General features: G+C 39.0%; 1 non-coding gene across 1 annotated transcript; it reads left to right on the top strand.

Moving 5' to 3' along the window:
• Positions 1–4,216: 4,216 nt before the first annotated feature.
• On the top strand, positions 4,217–4,296 carry LOC148219690 (small nucleolar RNA SNORD36). Its single transcript, XR_015799709.1, has one exon. It is a non-coding gene; the product is annotated as a small nucleolar RNA SNORD36 (small nucleolar RNA).
• The last annotated feature ends 7,899 nt before the right edge of the window (positions 4,297–12,195 follow it).

Here is a 12,195-nt window from a genome sequence, read left to right as displayed (position 1 = left end):
ATCTTAAGGCACAGATCTTTCCATTTGCATTCTTTTTTTCTGTGAGTCATAAATTCCTTTGCCAAATGAATGGAACTTCATTCTTCATATTTAAATACAGTTTGATATGGTTAGAGTGAAGGTCAGATAGCCTGGCCTCAGCAGAAATTTCCATTTATCTCACAATGATGTATACCAGGTCTGACACCTTAGTCTATCATGTCACTGACTCCCATCAGTACCACATCACCAGAAAGAGTGGATGATTATTGATAATTCTTGTGTTTCTGCTTACTATATATACAAAGCTGAAATCTCTCAGCATCTTCTTTCTTCTATAAGACTATACTGTATTTTTGCCAAGAACTTCATTGTGTAATCACTTTCATGATACTGCAATTTTCCAGGGAATCTACCCTAATGAACAATAGCTTAAATATTATACAACATGGAAGACAATTCTTTAAATTGTGGTTTGCATCATTGTAACTATCAAGCTGCTTTTGTCTTACTATTTTTCCCCTCTCTTTGCTTCTTAGCTTCCCTTCCAACTTTCTTTTCAACAGTGTAAAATGTTCTAAAGAAATGTTACAGACATATCACTGGAACAGTGTGATTTTTTGAGAACAAGGAATTTATAGAATTTAATACATTGCCTGCCATGTTGCAAATCTGCAAAGTTAGAATATCAGTTTCATTAATGTTTAAAATAGAAATTTCTCTAAAACTTAAAACTAATATTGGTGCAGCTGAGATGGGGGAGATAACAAATTCAGATATTCAGCTAACTTAATCTGTTCAATATTATCTATTCAATATCAATATCTGAATGTGGGGATTAAGTGCCCTTCAGGTACTTCATGACACCAAGTTTGGTGGAAGTGTTGACCTGCTGTAGGATTGGAAGGCTCTGCAGAGGCACCTGGACAGGCTGTGACCTGAACATAACTGTGTCAGGTTATGTCTTGGTTTGAAAGACAGGTGTTTGCTAGGAAAGGCAGAAACCTTCCCTGGATTGGAGAATGTAAACCCCCTCCCTCGGATTATTAGGATTTTGAAATTCAGGGGCTGTCAGGCAAAGACACGGGGATAGGAACAGCAGCTCTTTGCTGGTGGGTACAGCAAGGCACCCAGACAGCACCAGCGGTGTCACTGACACCAACCAGAACAGGAGCCCAGCTCAGCCCTCTCGGCCGCGGGCACTTTCCCCTTGCTGCAGTTCCCGTCACCGCCGGCAGGGGGCGCCGCTGGCTCCCGGTGGGCGGGGCAGGTGCGCTGATCCCCGCGCGCCGGCAGGGGGCGCTGTGGCGCGGGCTCGGGGAGCAGGCGGTAATGGCGGCTGGGCCCAGACGGGAAGGGATGGAAAAGAGAGGCTTTGCTTCAGCAGCCCTGCGGCGGGGCCGGCCCCGCTGCTCCAGCAGGATCCTTGGAAGCAGCAAGCTGGAATGGCGGGGCGGCCTGGCAGGGCAGGGCTGCGGGGTCCAGCAGCAGCAGAAGAGGCAGCTCCCGGCTGGGCTGTGGCGGTGGGTGCAGTGACCCTCCTGCTCCAGAGCCAAGAGCGAGCGAGAGCAGCAACTGCCCCCCCTGCTCTCCTTTCACCTGCTTCTGATCTCACAGTGTCTCTGTCCTTCCCTCCGAGAGAAACTCCCAAAAACCAGAGGAGTTCCCTCTCCCGCATATCAAGTACTCAGCCATCGGTGCTTCTTTAGCAAGTCAATGGGAAGAATTCCACAGGCAATGAGTAAAAGAAAAACCAGCCCCCAACAGGTAATGTAAGGTGAAGTGCTGGGTCCTGCCCTTGGGTCACAACAACCCCATACAGCGCTACAGACTTCAACACGGTGTGTAGAAAGCTGCCTGGTAGAAAAGGACCTGGGGGTGCTGGCAGACGCAGCTGAAGATGAGGCAGCTGTGCCCAGGTGGCCAAAAAGGCCAAGGGCACCTGGGCTGTGTCAGCCATAGTGGGCCAGCAGGAGCAGGGCAGTGGTTGTCCTCTTATACTTGGCACTGGTGAGGCCACACCTGAAATCCTGTGTCCATTTCTGAGCCACTCACAGCAAGGAAGACATTCAGATCCTGGAAGTGTATCCAGAGAAGGGCAGCAGGCCTGGGGAAAGGTTTGGAGCATAAGTCTGATGAGGAGAAGCTGAGGGAGCTGGGGGTGTTCAGCCTGGAGAAAGGGAAGCTCAAGGGAGACCTTGTTGCTCTCTACAGCTACCTGAGAGGAGGTTAGAATGAAGTGAAGATCAACCTCTATGCTTGTGGTAACAAGTGACAGGACAAGAGGAAACAGCCTCAAACTGTCCCCGGGCTAGTTCAGGTTGGGCATCAGAAAGAATTTTCTCACTTAAAGGTTTGTTAAGCATTGGAATGGCCTGCCCAGAGAGCTAATGGAATCACCATCTTTGGAGGTATTCAAGAAAGTGGAGGTGGTTGACAAGGTGATCATTAGTGAAAGGTTAACGTTGATGATCCCAGCAGATCTTTACCAGCCTAAACCACTCTATAGCTCTTTAGTTCCACTCTCTCTGCAGCTGCCTCTTCTATAGCAGCTAGTGACAGAACACCATCCTCCAGACACCCCTATCCTGCCTCGAGTTAGTTCAGGACATATGTAATAGAGTATGTAATTGCCTGACTGTCCACCAGCAGAGGGGATCCTATATAGCATGCTTCATGCAGGGGCTGATTTCTCTCACAGGAAGAAAGGAGAGCCTTGAGCCTTGCTTGCAGTGCATTCTAACTCATAATAAACGGGAATATGTTTTCATTTCTCCATATCATCCAAGAAGTTGTAAAGATGACAACCTATAGTGTAGCACTCTTCTTCCATCTATCCTTTGTGTTGCTGTCAGAATATAGTCTTTGGGATACCCAGCGCCAAAAAGCATACTGTATAAATGTTTATATAAATGTTTCTAAAATCACAAAACACAAACGCATCACTCATACTAAAAGCAGTAGCAGTTATATGTTAGAGAAGTTGATTTGATCTTTTGGAAATGGTTTAGTATCTAAAATTTTGTATTCCATATATGAAGAAAAGTGCCAGCAGGATATTGAAAACCACAGAGAGCTCTGTAGGAAACATTAGGAAAGAACAGGGCAACTAAATGAATACCCAGGGAAAATAGATACTAGAAAATTGGATCCCTGCTGCATCAACCTTTGTGGATGATATTGCCTATTTGGAGAACAGTGGATTTCAGGGGGTTTGGTAACCAGAAGTTATGTGGAATATTGCTTAGGTCTCTATTTTTCATTGGAAACTACAACACTTTAAAGTATAATAGAAATAATTCTGTCTTCCTAGTATCCAAGAAACTTGTTGTCTCAAACTACATTATCTATTTGGATTCACAGTAAAATTGTTGAAAGATGAAGCAGTACAGAAACCTTTTGTCAGCAGAGACTGAAGACTAATTGACACAATTTTCTTAATATATTTTACACTTATACCTCATGTGATTAAACAGTGCATCTGTTGCACTTATTTCCTGATAGAATAAATAGAAGGGAATAAACATCACATAAATATAAATTATGAGTGAGTTGTATGGGCAAATACAACTACTTTATTTGAATTCTTCAGTTTCATTATGTTCAAATCAAGGTACTGAATAACTTTCCATGATTGTTGAAAACTTAACTTTGACAAACTTTTCTGGACTCTTAAACCAAAACTTTAAAATTTAAAATGTTGAAAACATAAGCAATTCTTCAAGAGTTTATCTTGTTAATCTTCCTGGTGAAAATCTCTTTGCTAAGGAATATTTTTTAAAATAATAACTGGCAAAACTTGAAGCTGGAAGAGCCACTTTCTACCTGTTAATTTCAAATTCAAAGAAAAGAACAATTATCTAGAAGGAATTTTTTTCCCCCTATCTTTTATTTAGTAAGTCGGTTCAGTAAATAATGTCTTATCACCTCTCTATCTTCCAGGGGCCTGTAATTCTAGGATAAGCAGCCACTTCATTTCACAGGAGGTTTCTTTTTGATTTCAGAAATCTGTTGCATCACACTGATTGATTTGCACTCAAATGTAATTGTTGTGAAAGGCAATGAAACATTGACTCTTATATGACAAAAAAGATTTTTTAAAAAGCGGTTTCCAAAACATACTTATTTGACATAAGACAGCCCTGAAATTCAACATGAATAGTAAAAGTATCATTTGCACAAATATAAACAGGGATACATTTACCAAGGTCAGAAAACTTGGGAGCTATTCAATCTGGATTAATGATGTACAAAAAATGAGTTGCACTTAAAGCAGCTATGTTGTCAAAACATTGCTCTTTTAATCCCTGATAAATTATGGAGTTTATGAAAGCAGATTTTTTCAGATAATTGAAGATTTTTTAAACATACGTGAAAGGCAGATTAAGTGTGAATCTAGTGCTGCTAAACTATTTGTCTGTCATAAGTCTTTGCACTTCACCATTTCATAAATCCACAGCTGGTTGAGTATATATTTTTACTATAATCCAATTTTATTTTATGTCTAGACTTTTCACATTTAAAAATTCCATATATCAACTCAGCTTTAAGGTCCTTTCAGTGCATCAGATCAGAATGTATTAGGTTTTAAAACAAAACAGATAACTTCCAGATTGGATGACCTGTTTTCACCTCTCTCCACCTGCTGTAAGTGGGAAGTACAGAAAGAGCTTTCCTTGAGGATGTTTACATAGATCCTTTGTTAGAATGCTTGTGTCTTATTTAAAGCTGAGTGGTATTTCTTCTTGAATTACAGAAAAAACAATCTTACCAGCAACCTACTGCTTCTCCCCAATCCATCTACAAATTACAAAAGCACAGAAATTTACGATGATTTATTTTAAAAATGCAGGTATTATTTCTATCTTCTTTTTTTATGATGGGTGAATGTCTTTTTCTAGGTGATTGGTAATTTCATGACATGATGTCAACAGCAATGAGATTCATCTTCAGGCATTTTTTAAAATATTTTTTAATTTTATTATGTTAAATAAAGCTATATTAATAATTAAAACTGTAATTTAGTAGTAAGTGTGTTCTTTGGCTAGCTCTCCTCCTACTGCCTTCCCTTCCACCAGCCTATGCAGTCTATTTTCTCAGAAAGAACACCACAGACCTTGTTGTGATTCTGTATCTTGGAGTAGCAGCAGCTGCCAGGCAGGTGCTTACAAGCTTGAAAAGTTGTCCACTGAGCACACCCAGCAGAGTGGCTCCATCACTGTTTAACCAAGGCCAGCCAGAGTCACGGGTAGGAGTAAATCAGAAGAGGTGAATGTGGAGTCTGCAATTAGTAACGCCCAAGGAAACCATCAGCAGTAATCCTGGCTCAGCAAAAGCAACAAAAGGCTGAATCCTTTTCGATTCATAATCCTTGCATTATGTAAAGGGCCAGCTACAAAATTGCATGCAGTGGCCATTTTAAACTCAAGCATAGTAACTTCATTTAACATTTCAGATTTTTGCAAACCAATACACGCAGGGCAAGCCCTGCTTCTTGCATTTCCATACCACTCCCCTGCCAAAAGTGGTGTTAATGATTCTTTTTCTGCCAGTAGTTTTCTGATAGTGTAAGCAAAACAGACAAATCAACTTCGTAAACCTAGTAAGATAAAAGAATATACTCCAAACATCATTTTTTCAGGAGCTCTGAAATTAAGAGGTTGATCTTAAGCAGTAGAATATTCTCTTGGCTTCTCTCCATGTCAGCTTTGTGGACTTTGCCAGCAGCTGTGCCCAGTTTGTTGCCTTCATTGCAAGACCAGCATCATATGAATTTACTACATGCCAAGGAGTAAAAACAGAATTGATGTGAAGATAAACAGCCGTGTGTCTGCATTTAATCAGTAATGATGAAATTATGGGCAATATGAAGGGGGTAATTTGCAGATCCAATCCCCTTGTAAACCAGAATACATGATAAAGATGTGTTTTTACTGCTGTATATTTGAAAGTAGAGAATGCTGATACTATTCAGTGATCTGGCCAAAAAATCTCATGGTGAGTTGCAAACCAGACACAGTAATACATAGGTAAGGAAGCCAAAATAGTCCATCTCTTTCCTGCTGGGAGTTGGTTTTGTTTTCAAACTAGTATTAGGTAATGAGACATATTCTTGCCTTCAAAAATTCAAAGTTGGGTGTGCATTGAATATCCTTTTTTTTTTTTTTCATTTTAAAAGACTTCATTTGGAATATCAAGGGGAAAAAAATCTAGATCTGGGTAATAACCACTTCTATTTCAGACAACAGCTGATGCAATATTCTCTAAGAATAAAAGGCGGATTGATTCACTGATTGGTAAAACTGCAGTTTCAATCCTTACATTTCCATAATTTTACTGCCTTTTGCATTTGCAGCTCTCACCTTTGGGATACTTAGTAAAAGAAAGACCACAGTTGTGATCCATATTCTCTGTAGAGTAGTCTAAATAATTTATCACTATGTGGTGATGGAGTAACATCCCATAAACTCTTCAGACTAAAGAAGTCAGCACTTTATGGTAATATTTCCCTTGCATTTACATCCATAAATCCAGTCCACTGTTACCATAATTGGGTGAGCACTTAAAAAAATACCGAAATACACACCTAAGGGAAAGTAAAGTCTAGCATCTTTCCTTGTGTTTATACTGCATGTTGATGCTCACTTCCTACAAATATTTAAACTGTCTAACAAAGTGTTGCAAATTTTGAATGCTTGAAAATAGGTTCCACATGGTGCCTCATATGCAAACCATCACTTCCAGATTTTACCAGTTTTCCAAAACCTGAGCTGTACCTAGTTTGATTGTTCATTAGTACTTCCCAGCATTTGAAACAAACACTTTCTAAGATTAAACTGAAGCCCTTGTGCTTAGCAGCCATTCCTGTGCTCATCTCAACAGAACCATCCTAGGACAGCTACTTCCCCCAAATTAGAGGGGAAATGCAAACCTGTAGCAGTAGCAAAGCAGCTGATTTCCTGTCGGGGGAGGAGGCAGAGCAGTAGGAACTATTGGACTGGGCCATAATGAGCCTGTGGGAAATTTTTGGATTGACTTTTCTATCCTCTTAAGGTCTTTTTTACCCTGGGCTGCTACTTTTTTCACCATACTTTCAACTTCTTACCTTTCTTTTCCTGGTACAAATGAGGATTTCACCATTTTCCTCACATTCTTACCTGTTTCTAAGAGAAATAATGCAATTTTAGTGGGATTTACATTGTACTTCCTTTAAGTTATAAAATCTTCATTCTAACATAGTTGTATCTGCATTAGGATGTCTGCACTGATCTAACTTACTGCTCTAGCAAAACTGGTCCCTCCTTTTTCAGACAGGCAGGAAAGCCACAAAAAAATGGAGTTATAAAATGTAATTTCTGTAATATGTGACATTTTGAGTACTGTCTCCATGGATATTAGAATGTATTCATGCATTCATTTGTACCTGGGGTGAAGTTATTTATTAAGTAGCTAGATAAACTTCTCTAGCAGTGAATGATACGTGGAGTGGCAATGTACTCAAAGAGCATAGGAAGCCTGACTTATCTGAGTTTTCTGAGACTGTAGGATCACAGATTAGCAGTCTTTTCACAGTGATGTTATTCTCAGACTTTATTCAAAAGCAACATCAAAAAGTAAAATAAAACTGACCTTGTTTTCCCCAGATTAAAAAATCACAACAGGCTTGTTTGATATAGCAATGAAATTATGACAGTAGGTAATGGGTCACTGTGCTAAGATAAATCAGAAGTTCCTCTTGAATTCTGCCCTGTAGTTAGTTAGATTACTTATTCCCACTGAAGCTTCCTAAGTTTGACAAATTTTCTACTTTTTAACAAATTGTATTTGTAGTGTGAGAAAATATTTTTCCAATATATTTACTTAAGTTAAGCCATTAGCTTAGTTTAAGCAGTTAGCTAAGTAGTTAAGTAGTTTAGTTAAATTTTAATTGTAATTTTCAGGTGTTTCTTAGAATGATTTTTTTTTCTTTTTTGAAAGTAATAAATTCTACTTGCAGGCTTTTATCCTATCAGGCATACTAAATTTTACTAAATTATTTGGAAATTCTTCCTCACTGCCTAGATGATCCCTTGTAAGATCACCTTCAGGGCATGGCAGGGGAGAATGGCATCATGCTGCCCCAGTATGTGCTCTTAATGTATCTTCTAGGCATTTCAAAAACACTTTCTTTGTTCCCAGCTCATGCATGATCCAATGTGATATGTAGAAAGGAAGGACAAAGCAGCTGGGAGCTGGAGAAAGAAGAATAAAGTTATGCTTTCAGTGACAAGTACCTACCTTCTGCCTTTCCTTGCCTCAGGTGCCTCTTACAATGGTTGCAGCTCAGCCTTCCACAGCTTCTCATCTTCTGTGCCCCACTCTTCAATGCGCCCTTCACTCATATAAAGGTAATAACATTTTCCCTCAGGTCCCAGCATTATGTTCAAACATTTACTCGAGTGCGTATACACTCCATCAGCAGTAAAAACAGCCACTCCCCTCATCTACAGCAAATTGTTTTGTCTTTTGGTGGGCTTGCCACAAATAATTTTTCTTTATTGCTCTCTCACTTCTTCTCAATCTCCTTCAGTCACTCTAAGGAATGGACAGGTACAAGTCCCAAAAGTACACTCTTGCTCTTATTTCTCCCCATGGCCCAAGGATACCTCAGATCTGTGCCTGACCCAGCCAGGACCAGGGAGACTGTTGAACATATTTATCAGTATTCTTAACCATTGTACAAATGCTGTGTGTATAGTAAATGGAGATCCTTTAAAAATTTGGGATCCTACAGATATTAGGCTCAAATCTCCTCTTCCTTTGTTTTTCCCTTTCCTCATACCCTTCCTTCACCTTCTCTGCTCTTTTCACAGTCTGGGTCAGGTAAGGCAGGTTTTGAGGGGGCATATTAGCACAGTAGTTTTCTGACAAAGTCAGCAGCTCTGTCTCCAGTTACTTTTTTTTTTTTAGTAAGACAAATTTTATGCCAACAAGATGATCATAAAGTAAAATTAATCCATTTTTAAGAGTACAGTTATATTTTGTAGCATAAAATTTTAAAAATTTTCAATATATCAGAACAAAGAAGTGTTGGTTCTCTACAGTGTTTTGTCTCCCCTTTACTTGGGTTTATGCTTTTCAGTGGAGTTGAAAAGCTTGGCTGACTGGGTTCCTGAGATTTTCTGAAAATAAACACAGGAAAAAAATGGGTAATCACAGATACAGTTGTGTCTCAGACATTTCCAAAGATAGTACTATGATTTGGTACAAGAGATTTTACTTTCTAGCAGAGAGACTGTTCAGAAATGCATTGTGGTTTCTAGGTTGGGGTATGTCTATGTAACAAATTGCAGTGCCAGTTCAGGATACTCCTGATAGCCCTAAGGATGAGCTCTGGAGGCTGGCAGAGGTCCATCCACATTATCTGGGGTTTGTGGAGGTTCACAAGCTGCCAAGGGAGGGATCTACATCCCAAGGCAGGGCACTGCATGAATGCCAGGCTGCCAGACTCCCAGCCAGCTCATTCAGGATGTTATTGTTAGGTACTGCTCTGCACTACGTGTCTAAGTGGTTCTGCTGCAACTTGGTCTCTTCATGCTTTGGTGGGAAAATAATACTGAAAGGCAGATACCCAGTGTACAGTGAACTGTAATGGGCTGGCCACTCTAATGACCAGTGCAGTCCCATGCTCCACCTGTACTACTCTGTGACACAGGCACAACTAAAAGAGCCAAGCACACTAGCTACCAGATGCATCAGCATTTTACACTTGCAGCATACTATAAGGATTTTGGTTTATATGCTTTTCTACAAACAGAATAATCCAGTGATTAAAAGTCATGCTTGAACCTTTACTGTCTTTTCTTCACAGAGAAGCAATTTGTTTACAAGCATTAAATACAAATAGACATATGTTCAAGTGTATTGAAGTCATTACAATCCCTGCTAGTGTATAAAGAAAAAAAGAGATAATAGAGGCCCAGTCTTCCTTGTACTTACATAAGTAGTGCTGACACATTAATCCTTTCACTCTGAGAAGAATGAATAAAGAAGTCTGTAAAATTTTAGGGACCTATTCTACCAATAGAAAAAAAAGATAATAGAGAGACTAAAAGGTAAAACGTAACTGACAGATGTAAATCATTCATCAATGTGTGAGCTTTGACACGCCTACTCTGTTAGATGAAATTCTATTTTTAAGCTTTGAAGAGTTGCCAGAATTCTGAATACCTTAATTTGAAATTTAAAATGCCATTTTTTTACTTCATTTTTGTTCTCTGCTAAATCAACTTTTTTTTCTCATAGGAATAAACAACTTTTAACTCATATTTTATGGCTGAAATACACATAAAATCTAAATTCAAATATAACTGGTGTAAGTCACCATCAGTATACTGTGTGGAATTAAGAAGCACTTTTACTTATCCAATTCACATAGATAGATATATAAAGTTTAAAATCTCATATGTGCAGCTAATCCATGACTGTATGATAGAACACAAGTGAAGCATGAATTAAGAACACACGGAAAGATCTTTATTCAGAGGTTCCTGCACCTCAGCTATCTTCAGTTTTGATGCTGAACCCCAAACCATGAAAGCTTCACTGGAAGAAGTCATGAATCTATGTGAGCCTTGGTTAAAATCTGGTCTGAATTTGTAATAAAATAATAAGCCAACTGAACTTGTATTTCTTACTTTTTATAAGCATTTCAGAGATCAGGAGTTCTTATCCAACTGTTACACTGGTGTGAACCTTTGTCAATCATAAGGAACTATAACTATGGTACAACCCAGATAAACGTCTTAGCGAAGTGTGCTTCTGTTAGTTAGTGTAAGTGATCTATAAAAATAAATTTACTGAGGCAAAACTAGCTGGGGTTAGCTGGCATCTTTTGGCAATGTTCAGAAAGCAGCAAGCTTTCCCATAATATTATCTTTATTATTCTATCTGCATTACAATTGTGTCTATAAATGCTTTCTGAAAGCTGTTGTAGTCTAAATAAAGATCAGGGATCTCACATTTGTTACTTTTGCTGCTAATGCATCAAATTAAGCACAAAAACCCAAATATACTTAAAGGAATTAGGTGACATGTGGAAAACAATGCCAGCATCCAGCTACTTTCCCAAAACTGTTTCAGTTTTTAAACACAGGCAGATCGAACCATAAACATTACATAAGTATGAATCATTGCCAGCTGGACAGAAGGGTGCTGTAAATCACAGCCAAGTGCTCTCTCACATAGTGTTAGGAGACATGCATTCCAGAGACATTTTGCCTCTTCACTGTACTTGAGGCTGGCTGGGAAGATCCTCACGCATGCTGGAGCCTATGACAGCAGGAAATCCTACAACAGATGTTGAGAAATACAGCCCCTGAGTTTCCCTCTCATCTTACAGAACTATTTTTAAACATGCATATACATGTGCATTATTATATGTGTTTTACCTTTTTCCTCCACACAAGCTACAAAGGCTATGAAAGATTTACATAAAGTTCTTGAATTATAGTTAATTTGCAGATGGGTTCAATTGCTTTTAGGAGTGAAGATGAAAAGAAGCATCAAGGACACTATTATTCATGATTTGTAAAAATCATGAAATCTTCAAACAGAAAAATTCCACAGCTTAACCTTTCCTGTGCAAGGGTTTCCATTAGAGCAACAAGCTTATAGCATCTGATTCTCATTTAAATGAATCATCCAATTATCCCACAAACACCAAGGAGAAGAATGAGCGAGGAGCTGAGGATAATCTTGGCCATTGGATATGCTCTAAAAGTATCTAAAATCTTAAGACTTGTCAACAGAGAAGAGAGATTTATTACTGTGTTCAGAAGAGCATAACACCACCCGCCTTTATATGAAGCTATGAAAAGTTGGTCCATGCTGCAGTTTCTGAATTGGATATGGCAACATTCATTCCAAATACAGGCAAAGAGGATGGAAGGGAATACACTTTGCTCTTTATGCCCTGCATCACACAGTAAGTTTCATATGTTTTCACAGTAAACACACTCACAAACAAAACAAAAAGAAGACTGAAAAGCAATGAAATTGAATTAACTATTTCCCGCATGAAAGCACAAGTCTTTCATAACTAAGGACTACAGATCTGGGGATCTGTAGTCTACAGCACTGCTGATATTAAAGCAAATGAGTGCAGTGCCACTGTGAGAACCAAAGGACTGGAATATGAAAAGGAAATAAAAAAAGAAAAGGAAAAAACTTACCACA

Source organism: Sturnus vulgaris, chromosome Z (genome assembly GCF_052056855.1).
Source record: "Sturnus vulgaris isolate bStuVul1 chromosome Z, bStuVul1.hap1, whole genome shotgun sequence".
Classification (NCBI taxonomy): domain Eukaryota; kingdom Metazoa; phylum Chordata; class Aves; order Passeriformes; family Sturnidae; genus Sturnus; species Sturnus vulgaris.
The sequence above is the reverse complement of the archived record's forward strand: the minus strand, read 5'-3'. Positions and strand labels throughout refer to the sequence as shown.